Genomic DNA, 17956 nt, shown 5'->3' on the forward strand with positions numbered 1-17956 from the left:
ACTTGCCGATGTGGCCTGTAAACCAGGAGTTTCAGACCACTGTGTTAGAGTAATACTAGGCTGTATAAATATGTATTGTCATAAATAATGTAATTTGGCACTCACTTGGTGAGGGAAACAGGACTGCAAAAATCATGTCATGGGTGGTACTGGTACCTCTAAAATTCACACAAAAGAAACCCTCTAAAATAATATGCAAATTTACACCCTACAGTGTTAAAACAACACTCAAAAACAAGTTATCGTAACACCATGTTTTAATTCCCAAACACTGAGAAAGTGTAACAGCATCAGCTCTAATAAAGTGTTCATTTATGTCATAATTTGCACCCATGGTGTTAAGGACCCAACACTCTTGGGGTTTTAGTTTATCAACACTTTGAAAACTGTTCGTTTAACACAGGTTTCTCCAACCCTGGTCCTGGAGAGCTACCCTCTTGTAGGTTTTTACGCCAACCCCAGTTGTAACTAACCTGATTCAGCTTATCAGCTAGCTAATTATTAGAGTCAGGTGTGCTCTCCAGGAACAGGGTTGGAGAGCCCTGGTTTAACACTATTTAAGATGGGCACATCATTTCTAAGAAAGTGTTCAATTTAACACGATGGGTGTTAAAATTCAGATCGCAAATTTGCTGTGCAGTAAACAGCAAAAATGGCAGCCTCAGTATGAGTCATTCACCCACCCACCATCCCTCCCCCCTCTTTGGAAGCTCACTGCAACTCCGTCTAGACTGAGGCTTAAACTTAAGGTATGTTTCCCAGTCGAAACTGTTCACACATATATTATGACGGAATCTTTAGAAGTTTTTGTTAGTTTTGGTCTTTGGCAGGTTTTTTTTGGGCTGTTCATGCACACAATTTTTTTTTCTTTTAGCAAGTTAAAGTTAGGTAGCTGAAATCTACACCCCCTTCAGCGGTGGTTGGTCAACAGTACTACTCCTAGTAGGAGTAGGAACATTAAGTGTGTGTTGTTGTTCAACAGAAGACGACTAGTTTTCATGCACATTTTTTCACTTGGGAAATACTGCACCAAACATCTGCACCAAAAATGTCAAAATGTATTACAGATGTATTGATTAATCGCTTATTATTTTGAGGAAGTGTATACTGGCTATGTTGTTGTCTCAAGAGGGACAAACAGTAATATTTCTTGTTTTTCAAGCGAATGTCTTTTAAGGGAGTATGTGAGCACAGGCGTTCACTTCCCCTAGCCGAGTTCTGCTAGAAGCAAACCCAACCTATGTATGCGGACGCCTTTAGAGTAACCAGGAACATTACACTAATGACATAGAAGGGGGGGATGAGGAGGTCGGGGAGAAATCACTCAATTCTGCTGAGTGATTTGTAAATGCAGGGCAGCCCAAGTAAATAATTAAATTGGCTGGCGCAGTGCAGGCGAATGACAGCTGCTGAAATGTCATTAGTAGGGTCCTACTGTAGCACAGAGAGTGGGCGGGGGGGGGGGGGGGGGGGGGGGCTCTGCTAAACTTGCCTCTGGCGGCTGTGAAGACTACAGCCTGTCTCTCTCATCTATAGTCTGACTTTTCCTTATCCCTCCCTCCCTTCATAAAGGTGAATGGTTCCTGCAAAGGTAGCCTGGGTTTGCTTAAGCACAAACTGATCTGGACTATGCTTAATCAGGTTAGTTCAGGCTAGTGGAAGCTTCCTTTCACAAGGGAGAGGGAGGACAGAGGGGGGGAAGGGAGGGAAATAATGATACAAATAGAGGGACTGAGAAAGTGAGCATCAGAAAGCAAGAGACAAAAAGCTGTGTGGGCTAAAAACCTATATTCTCCTTAGTGAACCCTTCTGAGTGAGACAGAGAGACAAGGAAGACAAGGTCTCCACACATTGTCATTTGGTGCTGTGTATTGGTAGGCATATATTGAATTTCAATTGCCAGGGTCAAGTCCAATGAAAAATGGATTGGAATAATAACCATTGATTCCAGTGATTGACACCCAACATGATAGTGATTAAGTACTGCATTAAGTACTGTCTGGGTTTTTCTCCAAACCAAGAGGTATCAGGGCTTTGTTGTAGAAGGCATTTTGCTAAACTAATGACCAAAGAGAATTTAAATAAAGAGGCATAGAAAACTGCTTCTCCAATAGAAATCCCCGGTCATGCATGTCATAGCAACGTTAGCTAGCATAGTTCATGAACAGAAACACATAATTGGGTCTAACTGTCGGGTCGAACTCTGCATGTGCAGGCCGTCAAATGAAAGGCACTCCTTCGATATTAAGTTATTTTTGACGAAAATGAAAACGAGTTAGTTTGTCACTTTCACAAGGCAGTAGTAATGAGATTTTCAGCAACTAAATAGATTGGCTTGTATCTAGGTTTTGCCTTTAGATTTAGAAAACAAATGTCACTTCTCCCATTGACTGCCAAACTCCAAACTCTAGTCTGGTCTGTCGAGTCTGCTTTGCGATGCCTTCCCGAAAGTATTGCGATGTTTGGCCTCTAGGTTTGAAAACCCTGTAGCATTACAGTCCTTGTTCTGGAAAAAATTAGCATATTATCACATTTCAGTTGTAGTGTCAAATTTGCATACTAAATTACTTGGCCCATCTAATCTGAATTTGCTCAATCCTCTACATCTCATGGGTACTTCACAACTAAAATTCACTAATAGTGTAGTTGCAAAAACCATCATGTGCTATGATGAAACTGGCTCTCTAGAGGACCATCACAGGATTGGAAGACGCAGAGTTATCTCTGCTGCAGAGGATAAGTTCATTAGAGTTACCAGCCTCAGAAATAGCACAAATAATTACTTCAGATTTCAAGTAACAGACACATCTCAACATCAACTGTTCAGAGAAGACTGTGTGAATCAGGCCTTCATGGTTGAATTGCTGCAAGGAAACCACTACTAAAGGAGACCAATAATAAGAAGAGACTTGCTTGTGCCAAGCAATGGGCATTAAACCGGTGGAAAACTGTCCTTTGGTCTGATGAGTCCAGATTTTAGATTTTTAGTTCCAACCGCTGTGTCTTTCTGAGACGCAGTGTAGGTGAATGGATGATCTCTGCATGTGTGGTTCCCACCATGAAGCATGGAGGAGGTGTGATGGTGCAGGGGTGCTTTGCTGGTGACACTGTTAGTGATTTATTAAGAATTCAAGGGACACTTAAACAGCATGGCTTCCACAGCATTCTGCATCGATTCACCATCCCATCTGGTTTGCGCTTAGTGGGACTATCATTTGTTTTACAACAGGACAATGACCAAACATACCTCCAGGCTGTGTAAGGGCTATTTGACCAAGAAGGAGAGTGATGAAGTGCTGCATCAGATGACTTGGCTTCCACAATCACCTGACCTCAACCCAATTGAGATGGTTTGGGATGAGTTGGACCGCAGAGGGAAGGAAAAGCAGCTAACAAGTGCTCAGCATATGTGGGAACTCCTTCAAGACTGCTGGAAAAGCATTCCAGGTGAAGTTGGTTGAGAGAATGCCAAGCATGTGCAAAGCTGTCATCAGGACAAAGGGTGGCTACTTTAAAGAATATAAATACATTTTGATTTGTTTAACACTTTTTTGGTTACTACATGATTCCATATGTGTTATTTCATAGTGTTGATGTCTTCACTATTATTCTAAAATGTAGAAAATAGTTTTAAAAAATTAAGAAAAACCCTTGAATGAGTAGGTGTGTCCAAACTCTTGACTGGTACTCTTCATATCGTGGGCATAATAATGACTTAAGAGGTCATAAACATTAATGACAAACTATGTCTAACCTAACACAGTAGTTGGTTCGTGCCTAGCTGCTCTGTTCAATTCCACTGACATCCGCTGTCATGACTGTTTATAACATCTATTATCAGGATTACAGCATATGGCTGCCTCAGACGAGAGGCCATGTCAGTGGCAGGTCGACCCGATCCAGTCACAAACCAAACAATCCCCCTACTCGGACTGACAGATATTACAACAGCCCTATGCCTTACTTTATGAGACTGCTTAAAGCTGTAATCCTTAATGGTGAAACTGCCATATCTGTTACTGACATTGTTTCCCTCTGACATCATTGCACGTGCCACAGAACACCAGAACATGTACTGCATATTTTTCACCTGTGCTTCGTCAACAAAACATAAACAATGGCCGTGGGACGGACAGTGGCGTTGTTTCCGCTAATGCGGTTTCCATTGTTAACACTGCTTGACTGTTATATTGTATACTACATCTCAAATACCATTAACTTCCATCTTTTTTCTTTTACTTACTTACATAGGCCTATGTATGCTGCAATTCAGTTTTTGCTGTAAAAGTGTACAATTTAAATAATGTATAACTATACATTTGTAACTTGATGTTTCAAGTAGTATTATTTTACGTTAGTTTATCAATCCATAGCTGATGCAATATCAAGCTGGTGAAAATAACTATATAATAGTTCCTAATATTCCTCGAAGCAAATATCAATGAATAATACTAAATTAAGCAGATGGTGCCAAGCAGAAATATGGCAAAAACTCTGGACAGATTATTCTGAATGATTCAATGACTCTACTACTTTTGCTTCTGTCGATGAAAAGGATAACCTTTCGACTCAGAGACAGAAAGCAAGCTTGTTGTGGAAACACCCTCCCTGTGGAGTTGTGTGACACTGCAGCCTCCACAGTGCCTACAGAGAACAAGAGCACAGCCGGTGTGTGTGTGTGTGTGTGAGAGAGAGATTATCTGCGTGTGTGTGTGAGAGAGAGATACTCTGCGTGTGTGTGTGTGAGAGAGAGATACTCTGCTTGTGTGTGTGAGAGAGAGATACTCTGGGTGTGTTTGTGAGAGGGAGATACTCTGCGTGTGTTTGTGAGAGAGAGATACTGTGCGTGTGTGTGTGAGAAAGAGAGAGAGCGAGACTGTGTGTGTGTGTGTGTGTGTGTGTGTGTGTGTGTGTGTGTGTGTGTGTGTGTGTGTGTGTGTGTGTGTGTGTGTGAGATCGAGAGATAGACTGTGTGTGTGTGTGTGTGTGTGTGAGAGAGAGACTGTGTGTGTATCCTGTTAGCACTTCTGCTGTGTTGGCTCTCATAAAGAGCTTCATGATTGGCTCCTCTGTGTATTTGCAGGGGAGACCACACAGCGCATGGGCAAACACACACAGTACACACTAGTCAGTCAGCCCTTCTGTTAACTGGAGAGCCCTGGCACTATCAAAGACATTCTGCTGTCAACAACAAAAACTGCAGAGTGTGTGTGTACTAAATGTGTGCTTATCTGTACAAATGTAAAAGAACAGGACCTGGTGTGCTACCCCTACTGAAGAAAATGTGAAAATGTGTACTAATTCCCTAAAACACCATTGATCAAATATAATGGATGCAGTGCTGCGAGAGAGAGAGAGAGAGACAGAGAGAGAGAGAGAGAGAGAGAGAGACAGAGAGAAGGGTGGGGATCAAGAAAGAGAGAACGATCACAGCAAGTGTGCTTTTGTCAGCTTCTCTCTCTCTTCTTTCTTGCCAGATGGGGAGAAGGGGAGAGGGAGATCAAGAAAGAGAGAACGATCACAGCAAGTGTGCTTTCATTAGCTTCTCTCTCTCTCTTCTTTCTCGCCGGCTTCAGTACAACTAATAAATCAACTTTGCTTTTAATCTCGTGCAATGAGTCATAATAAAAATTAACTGCATCGCTGCCACAGTGCCTGGGAATAGGGAATAAACTATCCTAGTGTGGCGGTAATTCCGGCTTGCCTCTGCCACGCCACATTCGCTTCAGTTGCCAGATATAGGCTGGGTTTCTGTACAGCACTTTGAGATATCAGGTGATGTAAGAAGGGCTTTATAAATACATTTGATTTTGATATAGTTTCCTTCCCCGGCACATTTGACAGCTTTTCCCCTGTGCTTTTAACTAAAAGCTAGCTGGCGCAGGGCTTTTGAAACGTCAGAGGATAGGAGAATCTGGAAACTGTGGCCTCCCCCTCACAGTGAATCACCAGCTCAATCAATCAAGGTGAAAACACAACTCCCCTTCTTCCGCTGACACTTGCATCCCTTGAGACTTAGCAGGGAACACTATGGAAATGCAATCTATTATTACCGTTGGGGAACACTTTAGTTATTGCTTAAGCCCCAAACTGAAGCCAATAAGGACTGCCTATAGTCCACATAGGTGCTATAGCTACATAAACATCTATAACTACAGTGCCTTCAGAAAGTATTCATACCCCTTGACTTATTCCACATTTTGTTGTTACAGCCTGAATAAAACATATATTATTCTACACACAATACCCCATAATGACAAAGTGAAAACATGTTTTTAGAAATGTTTTCCAAATGTATTGAAAATGAAATACCAAAATATCTAATTTACATACACTACCGTTCAAAAGTTTGGGGTCACTTAGAAATGTACTTGTTTTTGAAAGAAAAGCACACTTTTTGTCCATTAAAATAACATAATATTGATAAGAAAGACATTGTAGACATTGTTAATGCTGTAAATGACTATTGTAGCTGGAAACGGCTGATTTTTTATGGAATATCTACATAGGAGTACAGAGGCCCATTATCAGCAATCCTGTGTTCCAATGGCACGTTGTGTTAGCTAATCCAAGTTTAGCATTTTAAACAGGCTAATTGATCATTAGAAAACCTTTTTGCAATTATGTTAGAACAGCTGAAAACTGTTGTTCTGATTAAAGAAGCAATAAAACTGGCCATCTTTAGACTAGTTGAGTATCTGGAGCATCAGCATTTGTGGGTTCGATTACAGGCTCAAAATGAACAGAAACAAAGACCTTTCTTCTGAAACTCGTCAGTCTATTCTTGTTCTGAGAAAGGAAGGCTATTCCATGTGAGAAATTGCCAAGAGACTGAAGATCTCGTACAAAGCTGTGTAATACTCCCTTCACAGAACAGTGCAAACTGGCCCTAACCAGAATAGAAAGAAGTGGGAGGCCCTGGTGCACATCTGAGCAAGAGGACAAGTACATTAGTGTGTCTAGTTTGAGAAACAGACGCCTCACAAGTCCTCAACTGGCAGCTTCATTAAATAGTACCCGCAAAACACCAGTCTCAACGTCAACAGTGAAGAGGCGACTCCGGGATGCTGACCTTCTATGCAGAGTTGCCAAGAAAAAGCCATGTCTCAGACTGGCCAATAAAAATAAAAGATGGGCAAAAGAACACAGGCACCGGACAGAGGCAGCTGTGGGTCTTTCAGGGTAAGTCTCTAAGAGCTTTGCACACCTGGGTTGTACCATTTTTGCACATTATGCTCTGATTAAGTAAATAACTCCAGTATATATTTGGACTTGTGTTTAAGGTTATTAACCTGCTGAAAGGTGAATTTGTCTCCAAGTGTCTGTTGGAAAGCAGACAACCAGATTTTCTTCTAGGATTTTGCCCGTGTTTAGCTCTATTCCAATCATACCCATAACATGCTGCAGCCACCACTATGCTTGAAAATATGAAGAGTGGTACTCAGTGATGTGTTGTATTGGATTTGCCCCAAACATAACGCTTTGTATTCAGGACATTAAGTTAATTTAATTGCCATTGTTTGCAGTTTTTTTTAAATTATTTTTTATTTGACCCCTTTTTCTCCCCAATTTTGTGGTATCCAATTGTTAGTAGCTACTATCTTGTCTCATCGCTACAACTCCCGTACGGGCTTGGGAGAGACGAAGGTTGAAAGTCACACGTCCTCCGATACACAACCCAACCAAGCCGCAATGCTTCTTAACACAGCGCGCATCCAACCCAGCCGCACCAATGTGTCGGAGGAAACACCGTGCACCTGGCAACCTTGGTTGTGTCCTAATGCAAACAGGATGTTTTGGAATATTTTTAATTCTGCACAGGATTCCTTCTTTTTTACTAGCTACTTTGTCCAGCTCCAGCCCAGGAACAGAGGGCTTGGAACAGATCATCATGGGAGTGTGTGGGTGTTAAATCAATGGTCGAGCAGACAGGAGTAGCAGGCCTATTCCTTGAGGCCCCAACAAACAATTCTGTAAAGGTCTCATACCAGAGCAGAGGCAAGGACAGGTTGTGACAATGTTAAAGTATATATTTTTTTCAAGTGATTTCGATAAGCAGTTCCGAAGCCATTATTTGAGCAGATTGGAGTTTATTACATTTTGTTCAATCTTGTGCTGAAGAGCCCACGCACAGTCAATTTCTATAGGTTGTTATGGAGTGGATTGTTGGGGTACAATATATGATTCAAGTCTATTTTCTATCAACAAACAATCCCAACTTTTCAGCATGGTAGCATGGGATCATGCTCTGACCGAGAGTGTGGTTCTGAAAGATCAGCTTCCATTGTGTCACTCGATTACTTTTCACAAACAGCCCCAAGGTTTGCCAAAGAATGTCGTCTGGTCTTTGGCGTCCCGGCGCAAATAGCGTAACCGGCAATACACGCCTAACCACCCGCAACCAGCGAGTACATGAAACATCCTTCATTCTTCCTTAACTAGCTTTAATGGTGTGCCTCCAGAAGAAAGAAAAACACGGGGAAAATATGTGTAGTCTTAATAAAACAATTTACACCACCAGAAATTGCCCTGCGGAGCATGTACCTCTAGGTCCCCGGAATTGTTAGATACTACTGTGAATTGTTAGATACTACTGCACTGTCGGAGCTAGGAACACAAGCATTTCGTCACAGCTGCAATAACATGTGCTAAATATGTGTATGTGACCAATAACATTGGCTTTGATTTGATTTGCTAGGGTGGCTAATACATTGTGTACAGCATTCAGCCAATCACGTTGCACCAGTCTGTTGTTTACCCCTGCTGCTGTACACAACGCATTAGCCACCCTACCATAGTGGTGATACAATTTGTTTAAGTATGACTATTTTTCAAAAAAGAATTTGGGCGGCCCCCCCATTTAATCGTGTTAATTAAGGAGGTAAACGACGCCTTTGAAGCCTGATAGGAGGATGTTTTACGTACAAACAAACTGGTTGCAGGTAGAGGAAATAAACATTGTCAGGAAGAAGTACGCCCTCTAGGGGTTTTGGCACTAAAATAAGCTTTAATATGAATGTTCGTTTGTGGCCTCAACACTAAATATATATTTTCCCTTCTGAAAACATATTGCAATCCGAGTGCAGTATAACTACAACTGCAATTGGAGTGCAGTACACTAAAAGTTATTATGCAATTACTGAGACCAAATTACCACAGTCGACAGCAGTTACTGGACTTTTAATGCAGTTTCAAAACGGCAGTCTTCTTTTGTAAGGATTAGTAGCCTATGTGGGCTATAGCATTTACAATATGTTGCTAGTGACCAGTCCAATTATGCTGTTACCCACTCTACGCCATTATAATACTTATTCATAATGCTACTATATTTACATTGCATGGACCAGCTTCATGGAGAAGCTGTCACTGTCTGCGATGCAAATCAATGTTTCAAGGCGATTGTTGCTTAGAGAATGGAATTACATTTGATCTACTCATAAAGGCTTAATGCTATACATTTAATATAATTGTTCTTCTTATTGACAATAACAACTCAATCCATGCAGAACTAGAGGTTAGACATAATGAGACAAAAAAAAGTGTCTCCATACACTCGGCATATGGCGCTTCATAGAACAAGGGTTTGCATATTCGAGCACACAAACATGAAATAAAGTAGATTCATTTTATGGAAGACTCGCGTTGGTCTTACCTTGGAGTTTTATTTTGGTGCAAGGGGGAAGGGGGGTACAACTCCACCGCTCTCCCTTCAGTTTACTCGCCGCTCTCCATCGCAACGCACAGGTGCCTGTCTTTCCGGGGGAAAACGTGATGGAGATTCACCCCTGTTCAGCGCATCCGCTCGACTAATTGTATTGAAATCATTCAACGAGGGGCCCTTCCCACTCGAGATGCATGCGATGCGAGGTCCTGAGGAGACAGTCGCTATAGAAGCATTTCTATGAGAACGTCCCCCCCTCGACTGCAGAGGTAGCCTAGTCACACCCCTGCAATGCAACTTCCAGCACTTGACCAGAATACACCGGAGCGCTCAATACAAAGGATATAGATACCGCGTTATTTTCTTATGCAACGGACATCATTTCAGAAGCTCACGATACCATACACATGTATACACTGAGTGTACAAAACATTAAGAACACATGCTCTTTCCATGACATAGACTGACCAGGTGAATCCAGGTGAAAACTATGATCCCTTATTGATGTCACTTGTTAAATCCACTTCAATCAGTGTAGATGAAGAGGAGGAGACAGGTTAAAGAAGGTTTTTTTAGCCTTGAGATATGGATTGTGTATGTGTGCCATTCAGAGGGTGAATGGGCAAGACAGAATATTTAAGTGCCTTTGAATGGGTATGTGCCAGGCACTTGGTTTGTGTCAAAAACTGCAACACTGCTAGGTTTTTCACGCTCAGAAGTTTCTGTGTGTATCAAGAACGTTCCACCACCCAAACGGTATCCAGCCAACTTGACACAACTGTGGGAAGCATTGGAGTCAACATGGGCCAGCATCCCCATTGAACGCTTTCAACATATTGTAGAGTCCATGCCCAGACAAATTCAGGCTGTTCTGACAGCAAAAGGGGTGGGTACAACTGAGTCCAATAGGATGGCACACAATTGGCCCAACGTCGTCCGGGTTAGGGTTTGGCCGTCATTGTAAATAAGATTTTGTTCTTAACTGACGTACCTAGTTAAATAAAGGTTAAATAAAAAAAACTCTATCAGAAGGTGCTCCTAATGTTTGGTGTACTCAGTCAGTGTATATCTCATCATCTACTGCAGTATTTCCCAACTCCAGTCCTCGAGTACCCCAACAGTACATATTTTTGTTGTGGCCCCGGAAAAACACACCTGATTCTGCGGGTCAACTAATCATCAAGCCATTGGCAAGTTGAATCAGATGTATGCCCACACAAATCTTCAAATTATGACATTGATTGCACAGTAGCAAAGTACCTTTCACCTGACAATCATGAAGAAGATAATGTATAGCCTGTGATCTCTAAATTAACCATTGCAGCCTATACTCATATCCCCAACAACCATCAAATGGTGTCCAGTTTAGTTATTCTATAGTATACCTGTAGGCTATTAGATAAGCAAACTAGAATTTGCCACTTAAGGCTACAGCAGTAAGATGATCTTATCTAGTATGTGAGAAAACATGCAACTTGTAAAAAGTCCATGTAGCATATTAAAAATCCAAGTTGGCTGGACTTGAAATTGGAAAATTGTTGAGATGACATGGCATATTCCACCAACCCCAATTTCTTTTGCTTGGTGTGAGTTGAATTTGAAAAAACAATGTTGAGTGAACTTAAATAATGAAGTTTGCCTTTGCAACACAAATAGCTGAGTACATCACAAAAGAGAATTTGATTTGCTGAGACTCGCAATGTGAAATACTGTCTATGCTTAAATGCATGTCTCATTAACATATTACCCAGTGTGCCTTTCAGCAAGTTGTCAATTTGAGACAATTTACATGCCAGGGACCAGTTAACAACTGAAACATATTTCAGAGGCCAAAATAAGATGCATTAAACCAGATATAGCAAACAAGTTAGTGGATTTGTTGTAACCATTGAGATTGATTTACTTGTTTATCTGGTCTGTGACTGGTCAGATTTGAAATATGCTACTGTCTGGTACATTAATTGTATCATGACTGAACCTGGAAAGGAGTCAAAGGGTACAACATTAACATACTTGTCTCAAAACACACACATACATATATGTACATACACACACACACACACACACACATACATAAATATATATATACAAATATATACATAAATATATATATATATATATATATATATATATATATATATATATATATATATATATATACACACAAACATATATATACACACACACACATATATATACTCTGCTCAAAAAAATAAAGGGAACACTTAAACAACACAATGTAACTCCAAGTCAATCACACTTCTGTGAAATCAAACTGTCCACTTAGGAAGCAACACTGATTGACAATAAATTTCACATGCTGTTGTGCAAATGGAATAGACAACAGGTGGAAATTATAGGCAATTAGCAAGACACCCCCAATAAAGGAGTGGTTCTGCAGGTGGGGACCACAGACCACTTCTCAGTTCCTATGCTTCCTGATTGATGTTTTGGTCACTTTTGAATGCTGACGGTGCTTTCACTCTAGTGGTAGCATGAGACGGAGTCTACAACCCACACAAGTGGCTCAGGTAGTGCAGCTCATCCAGGATGGCACATCAATGCGAGCTGTGGCAAGGTTTGCTGTGTCTGTCAGCGTAGTGTCCAGAGCATGGAGGCGCTACCAGGAGACAGGCCAGTACATCAGGACAGGCCAGTACATCAGAGGCCGTAGGAGGGCAACAAACCAGCAGCAGGACCGCTACCTCCACTGTTGTGCAAGGAGGAGCACTGCCAGAGCCCTGCAAAATGACCTCCAGCAGGCCACAAATATGCATGTCTGCTCAAACGGTCAGAAACAGACTCCATGGGGGTGGTATGAGGGCCCGACGTCCACAGGTGGGGGTTGTGCTTACAGCCCAACACCGTGCAGAACTTTTGGCATTTGCCAGAGAACACCAAGATTGGCAAATTCGCCACTGGCGCCCTGTGCTCTTCACAGATGAAAGCAGGTTCACACTGAGCACGTGACAGACGTGACAGAGTCTGGAGACGCCGTGGAGAACGTTCTGCTGCCTGCAACATCCTACAGCATGATGGTGTGGGGTGGCATTTCTTTGGGGGCCCGCACAGCCCTCCATGTGCTCGCCAGAGGTAGCCTGACTGCCATTAGGTACCGAGATGAGATCCTCAGACCCCTTGTGAGACCATAAGCGGGTGCGGTTGGCCATGGGTTCCTCCTAATGCAAGACAATGATAGACCTCATGTGGCTGGAGTGTGTCAGCAGTTCCTGCAAGAGGAAGGCATTGATGCTATGGACTGGCCCGCCCGTTCCCCAGACCTGAATTCAATTGAGCACATCTGGGACATCATGTCTCACTCCATCCACAAACGCCACGTTACACCGCAGACTGCCCAGGGGTTGGCGGATGCTTTATTCCAGGTCTGGGAGGAAATCCCTCAGGAGACCATCCGCCACCTCATCAGGAGCATGCCCAGGTGTTGTAGGGAGGTCATACAGGCACGTGGAGGCCACACACACACTACAAAGCCTCATTTTGACTTGTTTTAAGGACATTACATCAAAGTTGGATCAGCCTATAGTATGGTTTTCCACTTTAATTTTGAGTGTGACTCCAAATCCAGACCTCCATGGGTTGATAAATTTGATTTCCATTGATAATTTTTGTGTGATTTTGTTGTCAGCACATTCAACTATGTAAAGAAAAAAGTATTTAATAAGAATATTTCATTCATTCAGATCTAGGATGTGTTATTTTAGTGTTCCCTTTATTTTTTTTGAGCAGTGTATATACACACACATATATATATATATATACACATATATATATACACATATATGTGTATATATATGTGTATATATATATATATATATATACACATATATATATACACATATATGTGTATATATATGTGTATATATATATATGTATATATATGTGTATATATATATATATGTGTGTGTATATACACTGCTCAAAAAAAATAAAGGGAACACTAAAATAACACATCCTAGATCTGAATGAATGATGTTTTAGCAAAAGGTCGCAAGTGAATGATGTTCTGGCAAAAGGCCGCAAAGTTCAAGGGGGCCGAATACTTTCGCAAGGCACTGTATATATATATATATATATATACATATATACACATATATACAGTGCCTTGCGAAAGTATTCGGCCCCCTTGAACTTTGCGACCTTTTGCCACATTTCAGGCTTCAAACATAAAGATATAAAACTGTATTTTTTTTGTGAAGAATCTACAACAAGTGGGACACAATCATGAAGTGGAACGATATTTATTGGATATTTCATACTTTTTTGACAAAATTTTTCAAAAACTGAAAAATTGGGCGTGCAAAATTATTCCATTTGGAAGACCCATTTGCGACCAAGCTTTAACTTCCTGACTGATGTCTTGAGATGTTGCTTCAATATATCCACAACATTTTCTCTCCTCATGATGCCTTCTATTTTGGAAAGCACAACAGTCCCTCCTGCAGCAAAGCACCCCCACAACATGATGCTGCCACCCCTGTGCTTCACGGTTGGGATGTTATTCTTCAGCTTGTAAGCTTCCCTCTTTTTCCTCCAAACAAAACAATGGTCATTATGGCCAAACAGTTCTGTTTTTGTTTCATCACACCAGAGGACATTTCTCCAAAAAGTACAATCTTTGTCCCCATGTGCAGTTGCAAACCGCAGTCTGGCTTTTTCATGGCGGTTTTGGAGCAGTGGCTTTTTCCTTGCTGAGCAGCCTTTCAGGTTATGTCGATATAGGACTCGTTTTACTGTGGATATAGATACTTTTGTACCTGTTTCCTCCAGCATCTTCACAAGGTCTTTTGCTGTTGTTCTGGGATTGATTTGTACTTTTCGCACCAAGTACGTTCATCTCTAGAAGACAGAACGCGTCTCCTTCCTGAGCGGTATGATGGCTGCGTGGTCCCATGGTGTTTGGAAATTGCTCCCAAGGATGAACCAGACTTGTGGAGGTCTACAATTGTTTTCCTGAGGTCTTAGCTGATTTCTTTTGATTTTCCCATGATGTCAAGCAAAGAGGCACTGGGTTTGAAGGTAGGCCTTGAAATACAACCACAGGTACACCTCCAATTAACTCAAATGATGTCATTTAGCCTATCAGAAGCTTCTAAAGCCATGACATCATTTTCTGGAATTTTCCAAGCTGTTTAAAGGCACAGTCAACTTAGTGTATGTACACTTCTGGAATGGTGATACAGTGAAATATAAGTGAAATAATCTGTCTGTAACCAATTGTTGGACAAATTACTTGTGTCAGGCACAAAGTAGATGTCCTAACCGACTTGCCAAAACTATAGTTTGTTAACAAGAAATTTGTGGAGTGGTAGAAAAACGGAAACCTAAGTGTATGTAAAGTTCTGACTTCAACTGTATGTGTATGTGTGTGTATATATATATATATATATATATATATATATATATATATATATATATATATATATATATATATATATATATATATATATATATACACATACATACACACACACACACACACACACACACAGTACCAGTCAAGTTTGGACACACCTACTCATTCAAGGGTTTTTCTTTAGTTTTACTATTTCCTTCATTGGAGAATAATAGTGAAGACATAACTATGAATTAACACATATGAAATCATGTAGCAACCAAAAAAGTGTTAAACAAATTAAAATATGTTTAATATTTGAGATTCTTCAAAGTAGCCACCCTTTGCCTTGATGACAGCTTTGCACACACCTGGAATGCATTTCAATTAACAGGTGTGCCTTGTTATAAGTTAATTTGTGGAATTTCTTTCCCTCTTAATGCATTTGAGCCAATCAGTTGTGTTGTGACAAGATAGGGGGGTATACAGAAGATAGCCCTATTTGGTAAAAGACCAAGTCCAAATTATGGCAGGAACAGCTCAAATAAGCAAAGAGAAACGACAGTCCATCGTTACTTTAAGACAAAGGTCAGTCAATACAGAAAATGTCAATAACTTCGCAAAAACCATCAAGCGCTATGATGAAACTGGCTCTAATGAGGACCACCACAGGAAAGGAAGACCCAGAGTTATCTCTGCTGCAGAGGATAAGTTCATTAGAGTTACCAGCCTCAGAAATATTCCAAATAAATACTACAGAGTTCAAGTAACAGACACATATCAACATCAACTGTTCAGAGGAGACTGCGTGAATCAGGCCTTCATGGTTGAATTTCTGCAAAGAAACTACAAAGGACACCAATAAGAAGAAGACAACTTGCTTGGGCCAAGAAACACGAGCAATGGACACTAGACCAGTGGAAATCTGTTATTTTGTCTGATGAGTCCAAATTTGAGATTTTTGGTTCCAACCGCTGTGTTTGTGAGACGCAGAGTAGGTGAACGGATGATCTGAAGCATGGAGGTGTGATGGTGTGGGGGGGCTTGGCTAGTGACAATGTCTGTGATTTATTTAGAATTCAAAGCACACTTAACCAGCATGGCTTCCACAGCATTCTGCAGCGATACACCATCCCATCTGGTTTGCACTTAGTGGGACTATCATTTGTTTTTCAACAGGAAAATGACCCAAAACACCTCCAGGCTGTGCAAGGGCAATTTGACCAAGAAGGAGAGTGATGGAGAGCTGCATCAGATGACCTGGCCTCCACAATCACCCGACCTCAACCCAACTGAGATAGTTTGGGATGAGTTGGACCGCAGAGTGAAGGAAAAGCAGCCAACAAGTGCTCAGCATGTCTGGAAACTCCTTCAAGACTGTTGGACAATCATTCCAGGTAAAGCTGGTTGAGAGAATGCAAACGGTGGCTACTTTAAAGAATATATAATATATTGTGATTTGTATAACACTTTTTTTGGTTACTACATGATTCCATATGCGTTATTTCCTACTTTTTATGTTTTCACTATTATTCTACAATGTAGAAAATAGTCAAAAATAAAGACAAACCCTTGAATGAGTAGGTGTGTCCAAACTTTTGACTGGTACTGTAAAGTCAAAAGTTTGGAGAGAACTACTCATTCAAGGTTTTTTTTATTTTAAATTAAAAATTTCCTACATTGTAGAAGTAAGCCTTTTCCGAGCCAGAATGGCCCATAAAGGCAGGAGCCTGTCTCCCGTTTCTGTAGCGTATTTAAGCTGCCCAGGGACAGGTCGAGAGCTCAACTGTGTGTAAGGCTAGTGTGGTGTAACTTAATTTTGGCTCTTATTCTGTGAGCGAGTCTTCCTTTTATCCGCTGATGGTAAAGCTGACTGAATATAGATACTGTACACAGTTTAACACCCCTTCTCCATACGAAGATTTGCCCTATGTTCCATGGTATGCTTGGTTTGCTCCTCAGAGGTTTATGTTGAAGGCTCCGTTTCAGAGGAGGGTTTTCCAGTTACTACGGCCTAATCATCTGCAAACAGCAGACTTACTTGTTATTACTTATTACAGTACTAAATCATTTATTAAAAAATAACAGTATCAAGTGTGTCTGAGTACGAGTGCCGATTTAGGAACAGTTTAGCCTTTTAGATCACAATGAATAAGATTTCTTGGACAGTGTGGGACCTGATCTTAGATCAGCACTCCTACTCTGAGACGCTTGATAGGGCCCCTGAGGTCTGAACAGAACTGTACAACAAAGTGTTCCGAATAAAAGCCATGAGAATATTGAAATAATGGGCTTCGACATCATGAATGGAAAGCTTATCCACAACTAAAACATGAAGTCAGGTCAAATTCACTTGCGCTCAACAATTGTTTTTGCACTTTCAACTCCTATGTAACCCTGCTGGGAATTTATTCACCTCCCAATGATTATTTTTTACAAATAAATGATATCACCGCTTTTGTGAATTCATAGTTTTTAGTCACTTCTGGTCAAGCAGTAGATAGCCTACAAACCTCTATCTGGAGGATAGACTCCGGGGGAGAGGTGCAGCTCACACGGTTCACTTCCCTCTCATATTTTATTGATTCTCTGCCTTGCAATTACGCAACGGACGGTTATGCAACTGAGCAATAACCTCCATGATAACACTGAGCTGGCACTATGAAACCCAGGTATGAAACAACAGTCACCACACACAACTGTAACTGGGTTATACAGTGGGGCAAAAAAGTATTTAGTCAGCCACCAATTGTGCAAGTTCTCCCACTTAAAAAGATGAGAGGCCTGTAATTTTCATCATACACTTCAACTATGACAGACAAAATGAGAAAAACAAATCCAGAAAATCACATTGTAGGATTTTTAATGAATTTATTTGCAAATTATGTGGAAAATAAGTATTTGGTCAATAACAAAAGTTTATCTCAATACTTTGTTATATA

The 17956-nt window shown here is 41.0% G+C and overlaps 1 protein-coding gene across 1 annotated transcript in view; it reads right to left on the minus strand.

Moving 5' to 3' along the window:
• LOC139368074 (synaptotagmin XII) overlaps positions 1–9889 on the minus strand; it is a 38067-nt gene extending 28178 nt beyond the window's left edge. Inside the window, exon 1 of the mRNA XM_071106626.1 lies at positions 9653–9889. The gene's annotated coding sequence lies outside the window, so the exon portion shown is untranslated. The remainder of the gene's footprint in view (positions 1–9652) is intronic.
• Positions 9890–17956: the final 8067 nt, after the last annotated feature.

This window comes from Oncorhynchus clarkii, chromosome 2 (assembly GCF_045791955.1).
Source record: "Oncorhynchus clarkii lewisi isolate Uvic-CL-2024 chromosome 2, UVic_Ocla_1.0, whole genome shotgun sequence".
In the NCBI taxonomy this organism is placed as follows: Eukaryota; Metazoa; Chordata; class Actinopteri; order Salmoniformes; family Salmonidae; genus Oncorhynchus; species Oncorhynchus clarkii.